At 44.5% G+C, this 13,713-nt stretch overlaps 1 long non-coding RNA gene across 3 annotated transcripts in view; it reads left to right on the forward strand.

Annotated features, from left to right (window-relative positions):
* Positions 1 to 742: 742 nt before the first annotated feature.
* The window catches only part of LOC146055637 (uncharacterized), a 29,805-nt gene continuing 16,834 nt past the window's right edge, over positions 743 to 13,713 (forward strand). For 2 of the 3 annotated variants that reach the window (XR_014468810.1, XR_014468812.1), the window contains exon 1: positions 3,650 to 8,804. This is a non-coding gene — a long non-coding RNA (uncharacterized LOC146055637). Of the gene's footprint in view, positions 2,902 to 3,649; positions 8,805 to 13,713 lie in introns of those variants that run through there. The other variant, XR_014468811.1, reaches the window with a different exon arrangement.

Below are 13,713 nucleotides of genomic sequence, written 5' to 3' on the forward strand. Positions count from 1 at the left end.
TTTTTCACACTGCTGTACCCTATCACACTTGATTGGGGTGTGAAAACCGGAACTGGCAAATAACTTTTTCCATACGCGGCTATGTGCCTGGAGGGTGAGGTGCTTATTTTCTACAAAAGTGAGTGAAAATAATAATTTTCACCTACTTTGGTCGAAATAAAATGATAATATATAGGCTCAATATACCACTTTCACACCGCTGTACCCTATCACACTTGATTGGGGTGTGAAAACCGAAACCAGCAAATAACTTTTTCCATACTTAGCTATGTGCCTGGAGGGTGAAAGCATTTACCTGTGAATGAAATGTCACCACCTTGGCAGGTTGCTTGGGGAGTGATGCCGGAACCGACGCATGAGATGTTCTGGCCGCGACGAGGTGCTTTTGGGTGTGAAAGCTGGAACCGGCGCAAGAAATCTTCCGGCCGCGGAGTGATGGTTGGGGGTGAAAGCCGAAAACGGTGCACGAGATGTTCCTGCCGCTGTGAGGTACTTATTTTCTACAAAAGTAAGTGAAAATAATAATTTTCACCTACTTTGGTAGAAATGAAGTGATAAAATATATAGAGCCCCATATACCTTTTTCACACTGCTGTACCCTATCACACTTGATTGGGGTGTGAAAACCGGAACTGGCAAATAACTTTTTCCATACGTGGCTATGTGCCTGGAGGGTGAGGTGCTTATTTTCTACAAAAGTGAGTGAAAATAATAATTTTCACCTACTTTGGTCGAAATAAAATGATAATATTTAGGCTCAATATACCACTTTCACACCGCTGTACCCTATCACACTTGATTGGGGTGTGAAAACCAAAACCAGCAAATAACTTTTTCCATACTCAGCTATGTGTCTGGAGGGTGAAAGCTGGAACCTGTGAATGAAATGTCACCACCTTGGTAGGGTGCTTGGGGGAGTAAAGCCGGAACCGACGCATGAGATGTTCTGGCCGCGACAAGGTGCTTTTGGGAGTGAAAGCCGGAACCGGCGCAAGAAATGTTCCGGCCGCGGCTTGATGGTTGGGGGGTGAAAGCCGAAAACGGTGCATGAGATGTTCCTGCCGCTGTGAGGTGCTTATTTTCTACAAAAGTAAGTGAAAATAATAATTTTCACCTATTTTGGTAGAAATGAAGTGATAATATATAGGCCCCATATACCTTTTTCGCACTGCTGTACCCTATCACACTTGATTGGGGTGTGGAAACCGGAACTGGCAAATAACTTTTTCCATACGCAGCTATGTGCCTGGAGGGTGAGGTGCTTATTTTCTACAAAAGTGAGTGAAAATAATAATTTTCACCTACTTTGGTCGAAATAAAATGATAATATATGGACTCAATATACCACTTTCAAACCGCTGTACCCTATCACACTTGATTGGGGTGTGAAAACCGAAACCAGCAAATAACTTTTTCCATACTCAGCTATGTGCCTGGAGGGTGAAAGCTGGAACCTGTGAAAGAAATGTCACCACCTTGGCAGGGTGCTTGGGCGAGTAAAGCCGGAACCGACGCATGAGATGTTCTGGCCGCGACGAGGTGCTTTTGGGAGTGAAAGCCGGAACCGGCGCAAGAAATGTTCCGGCCGCGGCGTGATGGTTGGGGGGTGATAGCCGAAAACGGTGCATGAGATGTTCCTGCCTCTGTGAGGTGCTTATTTTCTACAAAAGTGAGTGAAAATAATAATTTTCACCTACTTTGGTAGAAATAAAATGATAATATATAGGCTCAATATACCACTTTCACACCGCTGTACCCTATCACACTTGATTGGGGTGTGAAAACCAAAACCAGCAAATAACTTTTTCCATACTCAGCTATGTGCCTGGAGGGTGAAAGCATTTTCCTGTGAATGAAATGTCACCACCTTGGCAGGGTGCTTGGGGAGTGAAGCCGGAACCGACGCATGAGATGTTCTGGCCGCGACGAGGTGCTTTTGGGAGTGAAAGCCGGAACCGGCGCAAGAAATGTTCCGGCCGCGGCGTGATGGTTGGGGGGTGAAAGCCGAAAACGGTGCATGAGATGTTCCTGCCTCTGTGAGGTGCTTATTTTCTACAAAAGTGAGTGAAAATAATAATTTTCACCTACTTTGGTAGAAATAAAATGATAATATATAGGCTCAATATACCACTTTCACACCGCTGTACCCTATAACACTTGATTGGGGTGTGAAAACCGAAACCAGCAATTAACTTTTTCCATACTCAGCTATGTGCCTGGAGGGTGAAAGCTGGAACCTGTGAATGAAATGTCACTACCTTGGCAGGGTGCTTGGGGGAGTAAAGCCGGAACCGACGCATGAGATTTTCTGGCCGCGACGAGGTGCTTTTGGGAGTGAAAGCTGGAACCGGCGCATGAAATGTTACGGCCATGGCGAGGTGCTTTGGCAAGGTGCCAGATCTGGCGCATGAGATTGCCATGCTTTTGCGATGTGCATGAAGGGGGGTGAAAGCCTAAACTGGTGCATGAGATGTTCCAGGCACTGTGAGGTGCTTGGGGGGTGATAGTCCCTGACAGCTCCTCAAGACTGGCTGCTGCAAAGTACGTACCCCGGGACCTGCTCAGTTTGTAAAACTGAGTGCCGGGTCCACAGTTAAGGGTCTAATATGTGCTGTAGCACGTATTTGCAATCACTGGGGCAGGGACTGATAAGGATGACTTGTGTTGTCTGTACAGTACTGCATTTATGAGTGTTACGATGTAAGACACAGTATTAATAAATATTCATGTATGTCATGAACATATTATCGCGCCTCCTTCTTCTTTTTTTCAGGTAGACCTTCTCCATGAATGAATTGTGATGTCAACTACTTACCCACCTACATCTCTGGACTACTGTGACGTCATTTTTGCTACAGCATATTCCAAACGTCGGATGGCAGAAGAAGCTACCCACAACAGGTAAGGAGGCGCGATAATATCTTGCTGGCATACATGCGTGTTTATCAAATGTGTATATTTGTTATAGACCCGTACATTACGTTTAAAGTTTGATGAATTTAGGTCCTTATATTATTTTATGCAGACAGCGAGCCAAATCAGGACTGATATCTGTGCAGGAGATATCAGTGATATTGTCTGCATTGCCTTTTTATTGAATGTCAAGAATACTTATTTTGTACTAAAGTAGGTGAATATAATAATTTTCACCTACTTTGATAAAAATTAAGTGATAGTACATAGGCCCCATATACCACTTTCACACCGCTGTACCCTATCACACTTGATTGATGTGTGAAAACTGTACACGGCGAATAACCTGCTCCATAAGCAGCTATGTGCCTAGAGGGTGAAAGCTGGAACCTGTAAATGAAATGTCACCACCTTGGCAGGGTGCTAGGGGGAGTAAAGCCGGAACCGACGCATGAGATGTTCTGGCCGCGACGAGGTGCTTTTGGGAGTGAAAGCCGGAACCGGCGCAAGAAATGTTCCGGCCGCGGCGTGATGGTTGGGGGGTGAATGCCGAAAACGGTGCATGAGATGTTCCTGCCGCTGTGAGGTGCTTATTTTCTACAAAAGTAAGTGAAAATAATAATTTTCACCTACTTTGGTAGAAATGAAGTGATAATATATAGGCCCCATATACCTTTTTCGCACTGCTATACCCTATCACACTTGATTGGGGTGTGAAAACTGGAACTGGCAAATAACTTTTTCCATACGCATCTATGTGCCTGGAGGGTGAGGTGCTTATTTTCTACAAAAGTGAGTGAAAATAATAATTTTCACCTACTTTGGTAGAAATAAAATGATAATATATAGGCTCAATATACCACTTTCACACCGCTGTACCCTATCACACTTGATTGGGGTGTGAAAACCGAAACCAGCAAATAACTTTTTCCATACTCAGCTATGTGCCTGGAGGGTGAAAGCATTTACCTGTGAATGAAATGTCACCACCTTGGCAGGGTGCTTGGGGAGTGATGCCGGAACCGACGCATGAGATGTTCTGGCCGCGACAAGGTGCTTTTGGGTGTGAAAGCTGGAACCGGCGCAAGAAATCTTCCGGCCGCGGAGTGATGGTTGGGGGTGAAAGCCGAAAACGGTGCACGAGATGTGCCTGCCGCTGTGAGGTACTTATTTTCTACAAAAGTAAGTGAAAATAATAATTTTCACCTACTTTGGTAGAAATGAAGTGATAAAATATATAGAGCCCCATATACCTTTTTCACACTGCTGTACCCTATCACACTTGATTGGGGTGTGAAAACCGGAACTGGCAAATAACTTTTTCCATACGCGGCTATGTGCCTGGACGGTGAGGTGCTTATTTTCTACAAAAGTGAGTGAAAATAATAATTTTCACCTACTTTGTTCGAAATAAAATGATAATATATGGACTCAATATACCACTTTCAAACCGCTGTACCCTATCACACTTGATTGGGGTGTGAAAACCAAAACCAGCAAATAACTTTTTCCATACTCAGCTATGTGCCTGGAGGGTGAAAGCTGGAACCTGTGAATGAAATGTCACCACCTTGGCAGGGTGCTCGGTGGAGTAAAGCCGGAACCGACGCATGAGATGTTCTGGCCGCGACGAGGTGCTTTTGGGAGTGAAAGCTGGAACCGGCGCAAGAAATGTTCCGGCCGCGGCGTGATGGTTGGGGGGTGAAAGCCGAAAACGGTGCATGAGATGTTCCTGCCGCTGTGAGGTGCTTATTTTCTACAAAATTAAGTGAAAATAATGATTTTCACCTATTTTGGTAGAAATGAAGTGATAATATATAGGCCCCATATACCTTTTTCACACTGCTGTACCCTATCACACTTGATTGGGGTGTGAAAACCGGAACTGGCAAATAACTTTTTCCATACGCGGCTATGTGCCTGGAGGGTGAGGTGCTTATTTTCTACAAAAGTGAGTGAAAATAATAATTTTCACCTACTTTGGTCGAAATAAAATGATAATATATAGGCTCAATATACCACTTTCACACCGCTGTACCCTATCACACTTGATTGGGTGTGAAAACCGAAACCAGCAAATAACTTTTTCCATACTTAGCTATGTGCCTGGAGGGTGAAAGCATTTACCTGTGAATGAAATGTCACCACCTTGGCAGGTTGCTTGGGGAGTGATGCCGGAACCGACGCATGAGATGTTCTGGCCGCGACGAGGTGCTTTTGGGTGTGAAAGCTGGAACCGGCGCAAGAAATCTTCCGGCCGCGGAGTGATGGTTGGGGGTGAAAGCCGAAAACGGTGCACGAGATGTTCCTGCCGCTGTGAGGTACTTATTTTCTACAAAAGTAAGTGAAAATAATAATTTTCACCTACTTTGGTAGAAATGAAGTGATAAAATATATAGAGCCCCATATACCTTTTTCACACTGCTGTACCCTATCACACTTGATTGGGGTGTGAAAACCGGAACTGGCAAATAACTTTTTCCATACGCGGCTATGTGCCTGGAGGGTGAGGTGCTTATTTTCTACAAAAGTGAGTGAAAATAATAATTTTCACCTACTTTGGTCGAAATAAAATGATAATATATAGGCTCAATATACCACTTTCACACCACTGTACCCTATCACACTTGATTGGGGTGTGAAAACCAAAACCAGCAAATAACTTTTTCCATACTCAGCTATGTGTCTGGAGGGTGAAAGCTGGAACCTGTGAATGAAATGTCACCACCTTGGTAGGGTGCTTGGGGGAGTAAAGCCGGAACCGACGCATGAGATGTTCTGGCCGCGACAAGGTGCTTTTGGGAGTGAAAGCCGGAACCGGCGCAAGAAATGTTCCGGCCGCGGCTTGATGGTTGGGGGGTGAAAGCCGAAAACGGTGCATGAGATGTTCCTGCCGCTGTGAGGTGCTTATTTTCTACAAAAGTAAGTGAAAATAATAATTTTCACCTATTTTGGTAGAAATGAAGTGATAATATATAGGCCCCATATACCTTTTTCGCACTGCTGTACCCTATCACACTTGATTGGGGTGTGAAAACCGGAACTGGCAAATAACTTTTTCCATACGCAGCTATGTGCCTGGAGGGTGAGGTGCTTATTTTCTACAAAAGTGAGTGAAAATAATAATTTTCACCTACTTTGGTCGAAATAAAATGATAATATATAGGCTCAATATACCACTTTCACACCGCTGTACCCTATCACACTTGATTGGGGTGTGAAAACCAAAACCAGCAAATAACTTTTTCCATACTCAGCTATGTGCCTGGAGGGTGAAAGCTTGAACCTGTGAATGAAATGTCACCACCTTGGCAGGGTGCTTGGGGGAGTAAAGCCGGAACCGATGCATGAGATGTTCTGGCCGCGACGAGGTGCTTTTGGGAGTGAAAGCCGGAACCGGCGCAAGAAATGTTCCGGCCGCGGCGTGATGGTTGGGGGGTGAAAGCCGAAAACGGTGCATGAGATGTTCCTGCCGCTGTGAGGTGCTTATTTTCTACAAAAGTAAGTGAAAATAATAATTTTCATCTATTTTGGTAGAAATGAAGTGATAATATATAGGCCCCATATACCTTTTTCGCACTGCTGTACCCTATCACACTTGATTGGGGTGTGAAAACCGGAACTGGCAAATAACTTTTTCCATACGCAGCTATGTGCCTGGAGGGTGAGGTGCTTATTTTCTACAAAAGTGAGTGAAAATAATAATTTTCACCTACTTTGGTCGAAATAAAATGATAATATATAGGCTCAATATACCACTTTCACACCGCTGTACCCTATCACACTTGATTGGGATGTGAAAACCAAAACCAGCAAATAACTTTTTCCATACTCAGCTATGTGCCTGGAAGGTGAAAGCATGAACCTGTGAATGAAATGTCACCACCTTGGTAGGGTGCTTGGGGGAGTAAAGCCGGAACCGACGCATGAGATGTTCTGGCCGCGACAAGGTGCTTTTGGGAGTGAAAGCCGGAACCGGCGCAAGAAATGTTCCGGCCGCGGCGTGATGGTTGGGGGGTGAAAGCCGAAAACAGTGCATGAGATGTTCCTGCCGCTGTGAGGTGCTTATTTTCTACAAAAGTAAGTGAAAATAATAATTTTCACCTATTTTGGTAGAAATGAAGTGATAATATATAGGCCCCATATACCTTTTTCGCACTGCTGTACCCTATCACACTTGATTGGGGTGTGGAAACCGGAACTGGCAAATAACTTTTTCCATACGCAGCTATGTGCCTGGAGGGTGAGGTGCTTATTTTCTACAAAAGTGAGTGAAAATAATAATTTTCACCTACTTTGGTCGAAATAAAATGATAATATATGGACTCAATATACCACTTTCAAACCGCTGTACCCTATCACACTTGATTGGGGTGTGAAAACCGAAACCAGCAAATAACTTTTTCCATACTCAGCTATGTGCCTGGAGGGTGAAAGCTGGAACCTGTGAAAGAAATGTCACCACCTTGGCAGGGTGCTTGGGCGAGTAAAGCCGGAACCGACGCATGAGATGTTCTGGCCGCGACGAGGTGCTTTTGGGAGTGAAAGCCGGAACCGGCGCAAGAAATGTTCCGGCCGCGGCGTGATGGTTGGGGGGTGATAGCCGAAAACGGTGCATGAGATGTTCCTGCCTCTGTGAGGTGCTTATTTTCTACAAAAGTGAGTGAAAATAATAATTTTCACCTACTTTGGTAGAAATAAAATGATAATATATAGGCTCAATATACCACTTTCACACCGCTGTACCCTATCACACTTGATTGGGGTGTGAAAACCAAAACCAGCAAATAACTTTTTCCATACTCAGCTATGTGCCTGGAGGGTGAAAGCATTTTCCTGTGAATGAAATGTCACCACCTTGGCAGGGTGCTTGGGGAGTGAAGCCGGAACCGACGCATGAGATGTTCTGGCCGCGACGAGGTGCTTTTGGGAGTGAAAGCCGGAACCGGCGCAAGAAATGTTCCGGCCGCGGCGTGATGGTTGGGGGGTGAAAGCCGAAAACGGTGCATGAGATGTTCCTGCCTCTGTGAGGTGCTTATTTTCTACAAAAGTGAGTGAAAATAATAATTTTCACCTACTTTGGTAGAAATAAAATGATAATATATAGGCTCAATATACCACTTTCACACCGCTGTACCCTATAACACTTGATTGGGGTGTGAAAACCGAAACCAGCAATTAACTTTTTCCATACTCAGCTATGTGCCTGGAGGGTGAAAGCTGGAACCTGTGAATGAAATGTCACTACCTTGGCAGGGTGCTTGGGGGAGTAAAGCCGGAACCGACGCATGAGATGTTCTGGCCGCGACGAGGTGCTTTTGGGAGTGAAAGCCGGAACCGGCGCATGAAATGTTACGGCCATGGCGAGGTGCTTTGGCAAGGTGCCAGATCTGGCGCATGAGATTGCCATGCTTTTGCGATGTGCATGAAGGGGGGTGAAAGCCTAAACTGGTGCATGAGATGTTCCAGGCACTGTGAGGTGCTTGGGGGGTGATAGTCCCTGACAGCTCCTCAAGACTGGCTGCTGCAAAGTACGTACCCCGGGACCTGCTCAGTTTGTAAAACTGAGTGCCGGGTCCACAGTTAAGGGTCTAATATGTGCTGTAGCACGTATTTGCAATCACTGGGGCAGGGACTGATAAGGATGACTTGTGTTGTCTGTACAGTACTGCATTTATGAGTGTTACGATGTAAGACACAGTATTAATAAATATTCATGTATGTCATGAACATATTATCGCGCCTCCTTCTTCTTTTTTTCAGGTAGACCTTCTCCATGAATGAATTGTGATGTCAACTACTTACCCACCTACATCTCTGGACTACTGTGACGTCATTTTTGCTACAGCATATTCCAAACGTCGGATGGCAGAAGCAGCTACCCACAACAGGTAAGGAGGCGCGATAATATCTTGCTGGCATACATGCGTGTTTATCAAATGTGTATATTTGTTATAGACCCGTACATTACGTTTAAAGTTTGATGAATTTAGGTCCTTATATTATTTTATGCAGACAGCGAGCCAAATCAGGACTGATATCTGTGCAGGAGATATCAGTGCTATTGTCTGCATTGCCTTTTTATTGAATGTCAAGAATACTTATTTTGTACTAAAGTAGGTGAATATAATAATTTTCACCTACTTTGATAAAAATTAAGTGATAGTACATAGGCCCCATATACCACTTTCACACCGCTGTACCCTATCACACTTGATTGATGTGTGAAAACTGTACACGGCGAATAACCTGCTCCATAAGCAGCTATGTGCCTAGAGGGTGAAAGCTGGAACCTGTAAATGAAATGTCACCACCTTGGCAGGGTGCTAGGGGGAGTAAAGCCGGAACCGACGCATGAGATGTTCTGGCCGCGACGAGGTGCTTTTGGGAGTGAAAGCCGGAACCGGCGCAAGAAATGTTCCGGCCGCGGCGTGATGGTTGGGGGGTGAATGCCGAAAACGGTGCATGAGATGTTCCTGCCGCTGTGAGGTGCTTATTTTCTACAAAAGTAAGTGAAAATAATAATTTTCACCTACTTTGGTAGAAATGAAGTGATAATATATAGGCCCCATATACCTTTTTCGCACTGCTATACCCTATCACACTTGATTGGGGTGTGAAAACCGGAACTGGCAAATAACTTTTTCCATACGCATCTATGTGCCTGGAGGGTGAGGTGCTTATTTTCTACAAAAGTGAGTGAAAATAATAATTTTCACCTACTTTGGTAGAAATAAAATGATAATATATAGGCTCAATATACCACTTTCACACCGCTGTACCCTATCACACTTGATTGGGGTGTGAAAACCGAAACCAGCAAATAACTTTTTCCATACTCAGCTATGTGCCTGGAGGGTGAAAGCATTTACCTGTGAATGAAATGTCACCACCTTGGCAGGGTGCTTGGGGAGTGATGCCGGAACCGACGCATGAGATGTTCTGGCCGCGACGAGGTGCTTTTGGGTGTGAAAGCTGGAACCGGCGCAAGAAATCTTCCGGCCGCGGAGTGATGGTTGGGGGTGAAAGCCGAAAACGGTGCACGAGATGTTCCTGCCGCTGTGAGGTACTTATTTTCTACAAAAGTAAGTGCAAATAATAATTTTCACCTACTTTGGTAGAAATGAAGTGATAAAATATATAGAGCCCCATATACCTTTTTCACACTGCTGTACCCTATCACACTTGATTGGGGTGTGAAAACCGGAACTGGCAAATAACTTTTTCCATACGCGGCTATGTGCCTGGACGGTGAGGTGCTTATTTTCTACAAAAGTGAGTGAAAATAATAATTTTCACCTACTTTGGTCGAAATAAAATGATAATATATAGGCTCAATATACCACTTTCACACCGCTGTACCCTATCACACTTGATTGGGGTGTGAAAACCAAAACCAGCAAATAACTTTTTCCATACTCAGCTATGTGCCTGGAGGGTGAAAGCTGGAACCTGTGAATGAAATGTCACCACCTTGGCAGGGTGCTTGGGGGAGTAAAGCCGGAACCGACGCATGAGATGTTCTGGCCGCGACGAGGTGCTTTTGGGAGTGAAAGCCGGAACCGGCGCAAGAAATGTTCCGGCCGCGGCGTGATGGTTGGGGGGTGAAAGCCGAAAACGGTGCATGAGATGTTCCTGCCGCTGTGAGGTGCTTATTTTCTACAAAAGTAAGTGAAAATAATAATTTTCACCTACTTTGGTAGAAATGAAGTGATAATATATAGGCCCCATATACCTTTTTCACACTGCTGTACCCTATCACACTTGATTGGGGTGTGAAAACCGGAACTGGCAAATAACTTTTTCCATACGCGGCTATGTGCCTGGAAGGTGAGGTGCTTATTTTCTACAAAAGTGAGTGAAAATAATAATTTTCACCTACTTTGGTCAAAATAAAATGATAATATATTGGCTCAATATACCACTTTCACACCGCTGTACCCTATAACACTTGATTGGGGTGTGAAAACCAAAACCAGCAAATAACTTTTTTCATACTCAGCTATGTGCCTGGAGGGTGAAAGCTGGAACCTGTGAATGAAATGTCACCACCTTGGCAGGGTGCTTGGGGGAGTAAAGCCGGAACCGACGCATGAGATGTTCTGGCCGCGACGAGGTGCTTTTGGGAGTGAAAGCCGGAACCGGCGCAAGAAATGTTCCGGCCGCGGCGTGATGGTTGGGGGGTGAAAGCCGAAAACGGTGCATGAGATGTTCCTGCCGCTGTGAGGTGCTTATTTTCTACAAAAGTAAGTGAAAATAATAATTTTCACCTACTTTGGTAGAAATGAAGTGATAATATATAGGCCCCATATACCTTTTTGGCACTGCTGTACCCTATCACACTTGATTGGGGTGTGAAAAACGGAACTGGCAAATAACTTTTTCCATACGCATCTATGTGCCTGGAGGGTGAGGTGCTTATTTTCTACAAAAGTGAGTGAAAATAATAATTTTCACCTACTTTGGTAGAAATAAAATGATAATATATAGGCTCAATATACCACTTTCACACCGCTGTACCCTATCACACTTGATTGGGGTGTGAAAACCGAAACCAGCAAATAACTTTTTCCATACTCAGCTATGTGCCTGGAGGGTGAAAGCATTTACCTGTGAATGAAATGTCACCACCTTGGCAGGGTGCTTGGGGAGTGATGCCGGAACCGACGCATGAGATGTTCTGGCCGCGACGAGGTGCTTTTGGGTGTGAAAGCTGGAACCGGCGCAAGAAATCTTCCGGCCGCGGAGTGATGGTTGGGGGTGAAAGCCGAAAACGGTGCACGAGATGTTCCTGCCGCTGTGAGGTACTTATTTTCTACAAAAGTAAGTGAAAATAATAATTTTCACCTACTTTGGTAGAAATTAAGTGATAAAATATATAGAGCCCCATATACCTTTTTCACACTGCTGTACCCTATCACACTTGATTGGGGTGTGAAAACCAGAACTGGCAAATAACTTTTTCCATACGCGGCTATGTGCCTGGAGGGTGAGGTGCTTATTTTCTACAAAAGTGAGTGAAAATTATAATTTTCACCTACTTTGGTCGAAATAAAATGATAATATATAGGCTCAATATACCAATTTCACACCGCTGTACCCTATCACACTTGATTGGGGTGTGAAAACCAAAACCAGCAAATAACTTTTTCCATACTCAGCTATGTGTCTAGAGGGTGAAAGCTGGAACCTGTGAATGAAATGTCACCACCTTGGTAGGGTGCTTGGGGGAGTAAAGCCGGAACCGACGCATGAGATGTTCTGGCCGCGACAAGGTGCTTTTGGGAGTGAAAGCCGGAACCGGCGCAAGAAATGTTCCGGCCGCGGCTTGATGGTTGGGGGGTGAAAGCCGAAAACGGTGCATGAGATGTTCCTGCCGCTGTGAGGTGCTTATTTTCTACAAAAGTAAGTGAAAATAATAATTTTCACCTACTTTGGTAGAAATGAAGTGATAATATATAGGCCCCATATACCTTTTTCGCACTGCTGTACCCTATCACACTTGATTGGGGTGTGAAAACCGGAACTGGCAAATAACTTTTTCCATACGCATCTATGTGCCTGGAGGGTGAGGTGCTTATTTTCTACAAAAGTGAGTGAAAATAATAATTTTCACCTACTTTGGTAGAAATAAAATGATAATATATAGGTTCAATATACCACTTTCACACCGCTGTACCCTATCACACTTAATTGGGGTGTGAAAACCGAAACCAGCAAATAACTTTTTCCATACTCAGCTATGTGCCTGGAGGGTGAAAGCATTTACCTGTGAATGAAATGTCACCACCTTGGCAGGGTGCTTGGGGAGTGATGCCGGAACCGACGCATGAGATGTTCTGGCCGCGACGAGGTGCTTTTGGGTGTGAAAGCTGGAACCGGCGCAAGAAATCTTCCGGCCGCGGAGTGATGGTTGGGGGTGAAAGCCGAAAACGGTGCACGAGATGTTCCTGCCGCTGTGAGGTACTTATTTTCTACAAAAGTAAGTGAAAATAATAATTTTCACCTACTTTGGTAGAAATGAAGTGATAAAATATATAGAGCCCCATATACCTTTTTCACACTGCTGTACCCTATCACACTTGATTGGGGTGTGAAAACCGGAACTGGCAAATAACTTTTTCCATACGCGGCTATGTGCCTGGAGGGTGAGGTGCTTATTTTCTACAAAAGTGAGTGAAAATAATAATTTTCACCTACTTTGGTCGAAATAAAATGATAATATATAGGCTCAATATACCACTTTCACACCGCTGTACCCTATCACACTTGATTGGGGTGTGAAAACCAAAACCAGCAAATAACTTTTTCCATACTCAGCTATGTGTCTGGAGGGTGAAAGCTGGAACCTGTGAATGAAATGTCACCACCTTGGCAGGGTGCTTGGGGGAGTAAAGCCGGAACCGACGCATGAGATGTTCTGGCCGCGACGAGGTGCTTTTGGGAGTGAAAGCCGGAACCGGCGCAAGAAATGTTCCGGCCGCGGCGTGATGGTTGGGGGGTGAAAGCCGAAAACGGTGCATGAGATGTTCCTGCCGCTGTGAGGTGCTTATTTTCTACAAAAGTAAGTGAAAATAATAATTTTCACCTATTTTGGTAGAAATGAAGTTATAATATATAGGCCCCATATACCTTTTTCGCACTGCTGTACCCCATCACACTTGATTGGGGTGTGAAAACCGGAACTGGCAAATAACTTTTTCCATACGCAGCTATGTGCCTGGAGGGTGAGGTGCTTATTTTCTACAAAAGTGAGTGAAAATAATAATTTTCACCTACTTTGGTCGAAATAAAATGATA

This window comes from Crinia signifera, unplaced genomic scaffold (assembly GCF_055691185.1).
Source record: "Crinia signifera unplaced genomic scaffold, ASM5569118v1 HAP2_SCAFFOLD_510, whole genome shotgun sequence".
Classification (NCBI taxonomy): domain Eukaryota; kingdom Metazoa; phylum Chordata; class Amphibia; order Anura; family Myobatrachidae; genus Crinia; species Crinia signifera.